Raw genomic sequence first — 6,247 nt, forward strand, 5'->3', positions numbered from 1 at the left:
ATGCTTCTTGAAATAAGTAGCTGCTGTTTTGTTTTCTTATATCACTAACTTCTTAGTCAAGGCAATGGTCCTGTGCATATCCCTGAAGCTAAATGTTGTCCCACACCGATTCTAAGCAGGACTCCCAAAGCCATCTTTGTCTGTGGGACTCAAGTGAGAGCTCTTATAGGCCGATGGGATGGGAGAGGTTCAGGAAGAAAGAGAACCGGGTGTGGCTTTCTTGACATAAGAGAACCCTTTCTTTCTCTTTTTTTTTTTTTTGCCATGTGGTTTATGAGATCTTAGTTCCCCAACCAGGGATTGAACCTGGGCCCTTAGCACTGACAGTGGGAAGTCCTAACCACTGGACCACCAGGGAAGCCCCAAGACAAGCCAGTTTTGACCTAAACCATTTTGTGATCTAAGCCTGGTCTCAATGCTTGCCCTTGAACAGGTCTCAGTAATTAATGATCTTAAGGGAACAAAAGGATTCAGGAACAAAGAAAAAGCAATTAAGAAACAACAGTTCCCAGATAAAACAGAGTCCTAGTTCCTCCTCAAGGGAAATACATTACAATCCAATACAAATCTTTGGGTTCCATAAGAACTAAGGCCCCTACCCAGGTGGAGGTAACTTCAGGCTGAGACCCCAGGTTGATCAGAACCTCAGTGCTGATGATGTTGACCTTTTCTGATCTTTGTGACTTGAATCAACTAAAGCTTGGATTCTGTCAACCTTTGCCCTAATTCTAGGCTATACTTCCCTCTGCCCAAGCCCCTTCATGAATATGCAGGTACCCTTAGCTTCTGTGTGTGTGCTCAGTTGCTTCAGTCATGACCCCATGACCCCACCCCTATTTGTGACCCCATGGACCTGGCAGGCACCTCTGTCCATGGGATTTTTATAGGCAAGAATACTGGAGTGAGTGGCCATTCCCTTATCCAAGGGATCTTCCTGACCCAGGGATCAAACCTGAGTCTCCTGCGTCTCTTGCATTGGCAAGAGATTCTTTACCACGGTGGCACCTTTAGCTTAAAAATTCCCCAATTTTGCCATTCAGGAAGATACTGCTTTGGGAAAGATCCCCAATGTTCTCCTTACTTGCCGCAAATGATCAATCTTTTCCTTTTCCCATCTTTGGCTGACTGTGTCTTTTGACTCGATATCCACAAAGAAGTGAACCCAGTTTTCAGGTAACACCCTGTTATGTGGATGTCAACCCATCACCTTGGATCTGGCTCCTCCCTGTCACTGGAAGAGAAGTGGTGGCTGGACAATGGGCCATGGAGGAACGGAATCAGAATATCTGGGAAGACAAGCCCAGGAACCAACATTTACAATCAACTCCTGCAGTGGTTCTCATGCACACTAAAATTTTAGAACTTCTGAGCTACAGAGCTTCTGAAGAACACTAGAGCTTCTGAAGAACTGTGTCTGGACATTAGAATTTGTCAAAGGCAAGTTTTAAAAAGTACTGATGCTCCAGATCCCAGCCCTCAGAAATCCTGATTTAATCAATGCTCCGTGTTGTTTGGATGTGAAGAGCTTTAAAAGCTGCCCCCAGCTGAGGTGCAACCAAGGTTGACCTCTATGGAAGCAGAGGAACTTTAGGCTCTTACATTCCCCTAAATTCATGTCTGCATTCAACTTGAACTTCTCTAAGTAATGGCACGCTCCCCACTTTACCTGGTTGTTCATCCCTTGACTGATCGTCTGATTGTGAGACCTTATACCTCCAACTGAGCTGAAACGTCACCTCAATTCCACTTGCTGGTCCTAACCGCCTTGAGATCAGTCATCTCAATGGACAAACTCTAGAGTTGATGAAACTCATATTTGCTGAAATTGATGAGGTTGCACTCACTTTTCCTTGTTACATTTCCTCTCTCAGGGCCCTCACCTCTTTTCCACCCTCTAATCCTACCTGGAAGCCAGAGTCCTAATCTCTCTCCCTCCATAAAAACACTCTCAAGGAAAGTGTCAGAGATGAGTCAACTGCACCTTGGCATGAAGGAGTTGTTGGAGGGGTGAGTGTTACATGTCAGTGACCTGGCACCAGCTGGTTCTACTCATGTAGGATCTTGGATGTGACCCATTCACTCTCTGGGCTTCAGAGTTTCTGACCTTAAAACAAGGAAGGGTTCATCTAGATTCATCTTCGGCTCCTGCAATCCAATCTGGGAAAGGTGGGAATAATGGCTGATGTAGATGACCGATAGAAAGAGCATGATGGGGGTAGGTGTGGGGGAGAAGGAAGGAGACAAAAAGGGAAGGAGGAAAGGAAGGTAAGAGACAAGGAAGGAAGGGGAGGAGAGTCAAACAGGAGATGAAGGATGGGAGGGAGGGAGAGAAGCAGAAAATGGGAGGAGGGAGGAAGGAAAGGAGAGAAGGAGGAAGGAAGAAGGAAAGAAGAAGGGAAGGAGGGAAGGGAGGGAGGCAGGGAGAGGAAGAGGGAAGGGAGAAAGGAAGGATGGACCCCTGGAGTCCTTTGAGAACTTTCTAAGGCATCGAGTAAAATATTTTGAAACTGTAGACAACACGACTCTTTATATAGTTGCTTATTACACGGTGCTGGTGTGCTGTTTGAATCACAAATTGCATGCTAATGGTCTAATTCATAAACCATTGACATTCTTTATGAGTCCTTAGCATTCAGAAATGAAGAATTTGTGTGCAAAATGTAATTTGCATTGCAAAATCCAATAATTTAGTTTCTCATATTCATTAATGCCTAAAACCACAACACATAACTTATCCCATTCCAACTCCCTCTTTAGGACGCTGGGAAAAGAAGTGGTTCAGCCAAGATCTCAAGTACTGCCTTTTAGGGCCAAGTAGGGAACAGCTCTGAGAATCATCACCAGGGGCAGCCATGCTTTCCTTAAGGAGTGGACCCTGGAGGAGTCGGCACACTAAGAAAATAGAGCTAGGAGAGCCTCTTCAGCACATGCTTGTTTCAACTTCGCAACTGAAGAAACCCCATCTGAGACTTGCCCAGCTCAGATAGTAAAGAATCTGCCTGCAATGCAGAAGACCCAGGTTCCACTCCTGGGTTGGGAAGATCCCCTGGAGAAGGGCATGGCAACCCACTCCAGTATTCTTACCTGGAGAATTCCATGGACAGAGGAGCCTGATGGGCTACAGTCCAGAGGATTGTGAGTGGGACACAATTTAGCAACTACGGTAACAACCAAAAGGAACCACATGAGTGTCATTCAAAGCTGTATTCCCAGCACCCAACCTACACATCATACATGCTCGAGAAATAACCCCCATTCATTCAGCAGATGTGCTCTGAACACGGACAGTGTGACGGGCTACCTCCAAAGCAGTGAAGATGCAGTGAAGAACAACACAGATCAAGTTCCTACCTCTGTGGGGTTTCCATTAGAATGGAAGAAACAGGCAACAAACAAGTAAAGCTCACATAAATGAATGCAAGCAAAGAAGCTCGAATAGTGATAAGAGCTGATAAAACGGGCTTCCCAGATGGCCCAGTGTTAAAGAGTCAGCCTGCCAATGCAGGAGACTCGGGTTCTCCCACAGGAGATGCACGTTTGATCTCTGAGTCAGGAAGATCCCCTGGAGGAGGAAATGGCAACCTGTTCCAGTGTTCTTGGTGGGAAAATCCCATGGACAGAAGAACCTGGCAGGTTACAATCCATGGGGTCTCAAAGAGTCGGACATGACTGAGGGACTAAACAAGAGCTGATAAAATAAGGTGACGAGATGGAGAATGGTAGGGATGGGCTATTTAGATTAGGGGCTCAGGCTTATCCTCTCTGACAGTGGAGGGAACATTTAAGCTGAGATCTGGACCAACAAGAGGCAGCCACAGGAAGATGTGGAGGCAAAGCATTGGAAAGAGGGTGCAGCAAGTGCAAAGGTCCTGAGGCAGAAACATGTCTCTGTGTGTTCATAAAAGATGAGCAAAGGCCCAAATGGATGGAGTATTGTGACCGAGGGACAATGAGTAGGTGAGGCGGTCAGAGTAGCACTGGGAATTGATTATGTATGGCCTCCCAGGCCCCTGGTCAGGAGTTAGGAATTTATCCTAAGTGTGACAAGAAACTCTGGAATGTATTAAGTAGGTTAGTGGCACAATCTGGTCCTTAGCTCTAAAGACACCACTGGGATGCTTCATGGAAAATTGAATGGTTGAATGAATGGGGGTGCAAAATATCTCCTCTGTGAGCCTGGGAGGGTGATGCCCACCCTTGAGAAGGATGCAAACATTCAGAAACCCAGCATGACCCCGGCTATGATGGCATCTGGCCAGGAGAGCCACTGCACCCACCTGGCACCCAGCTCCTCAGTGTGAAGCCAGGAGTGACTCTCATTCCAAAATTCACTCAACATCCGCATCCTCCCATCTCTGCACACGCTATACAGCCTTGTCGTGAGACCAAGTCATTCATCAGCAAATCTAAAATATTTATTAGGCATATTTTAAAGGCCAAAGTGCTACATCACTGAGCTCTGCCCAGAAGGGGACAAACCTTCACGGTGCCAATGACCAGGATGAGGACATGCTGGACAAAATTGCAGACAGTTAATCTGAACAAATGGAACTCTCTTCAAAGGGAACTGAAGGATTCACTTAGGTGCCAGAGACAAACCAGCCTATAATGACCACCATTAAAATTTAATGCAATTTGCTTATTTTGAGAAAATGAAATTCCTCATGTCCTTTATGGCCATCACTTATCCTGCAGGGGAAACGTGAGAGACGGTAGGACTCCTCTGAGGGCAAATCTTGAACCGAATTCTTCAAAGAGGGTCTCTCCAGAGGCATCCACACTGGTAGATGTTCATCCAACACTACTTTTCCTCGAGGAGAGGTGAAATAAAATGTTTAAGTCCTTGGTGGAGGTGTTGGAGGAAGAAGCACTGGTGGGCAAGGTGCACAAGATGCTGATTGTTACTGACCTTGAGCAAAGGCTCTAGTCTTCTCTAAGTCTCAGGATCCTTATTTATCAAAATGAGGTGAGAGGAAAATCTGTTCTGTGGGGTTGTGGTGAGGACTGAACAGGATGGCACATGCAACAGGCTGAGTACTGTGCTTGGCACCTGGTCTCATTGGATCCACATAACCATCGTTATGGTTACGCTGGATCCATGTAACCATCATCATAGCCAATAGTGGTTGGGGCTCCATTATTACGGATATACTACCTAGAGAGCAGCTATGAGGCTTTGGGCAAATCTCCTAATCTTCCCATAAAATGGGGTTACAATTGACTCTTCCCTACGGAGTTCTTGGGAAGATTAGACAAGGCAACATATGCCAATACTTAAGACCGAATACAACTCCAGCTGTTCCCATCATTATCACCATCTTCATCATCTTCAGAGACTGACTTCATCCTCATTCAGGAGTCATCTTGGAACTGAGGCTGGTGCTCAGATGTTATCAGAGTGGAACCAAGCAGTCGGAAGACTCAGCATCCAGGTGTCTGCTTTCCCTAATCCCTATGCTTCTCCATACCTGTGTCCCCAGTCGATATGTCAGTAATCATATTGGACCCACAATTTTCATTAGCACTGTTTTCAAACGAAATGCAAGCATGGATACTAAGGACCTTTGTTGTTGTTTAGTTGCTAAGTTGTGTCCAACCCTTTGGGACCCCCTGGACTGTAGCCCACCAGGCTCCTCTGTTCATGGGATTCTCCAGGCAAGAATACTGGAGTGTATTACCATTTCCTTCTCCAGGAGATATTCCTGACCCAGGGATCAAAGCCGTGTCTCCTGCATTGGCAGGCGGATTCTTTACCACTGAGCCATCAGGAAAGCCCACCTAAGGCACTAGAAAGGTTTAAAAAAAAAAAAAAGCTGTCTATAAATATAAGGTGTGGATGCTTATTATTTATTAAGTAAAGAGGAAGATTTTTTTTTTTTTGCTATTATTTTGATTCTTCCAGCCCTGAGATAGCAGATAAATCAGAGCAACATCAAGTCAGAGTGAAACATGGGTTTCCAAAATCCAGGGAACCAAGTTTCATGGGGACTTTTTTTTTTCTTTTGGCAATCTTTGCTGAAAGACATTTGAAGTGAAGTTAATAATTGAAATGTAATGAATAATTGCAGTTTGGGGTCCATAGCACAATCATAATTGCCAGTTTATTACTTTTTTAATATATTTGCCGAGTATTAATAATATTGAAATAATGAGAGAAGATCATGGGGAAAAAATGAAATATATCATTTGTCAAGGAAAAAGGATTTCCAAACTGTAGGCACTGCTCTTATGAGTTCTGTGATGAATG

The 6,247-nt window shown here is 45.0% G+C and overlaps 1 non-coding gene across 1 annotated transcript; it reads right to left on the reverse strand.

Annotated features, from left to right (window-relative positions):
* Nucleotides 1-285: 285 nt before the first annotated feature.
* On the reverse strand, nt 286-358 carry TRNAD-GUC. The gene has a single exon. It is a non-coding gene; the product is annotated as a tRNA-Asp (tRNA).
* Nucleotides 359-6,247: the final 5,889 nt, after the last annotated feature.

Source organism: Bison bison, unplaced genomic scaffold, assembly GCF_000754665.1.
Source record: "Bison bison bison isolate TAMUID 2011002044 unplaced genomic scaffold, Bison_UMD1.0 scf7180017864144, whole genome shotgun sequence".
NCBI lineage: Eukaryota > Metazoa > Chordata > Mammalia > Artiodactyla > Bovidae > Bison > Bison bison.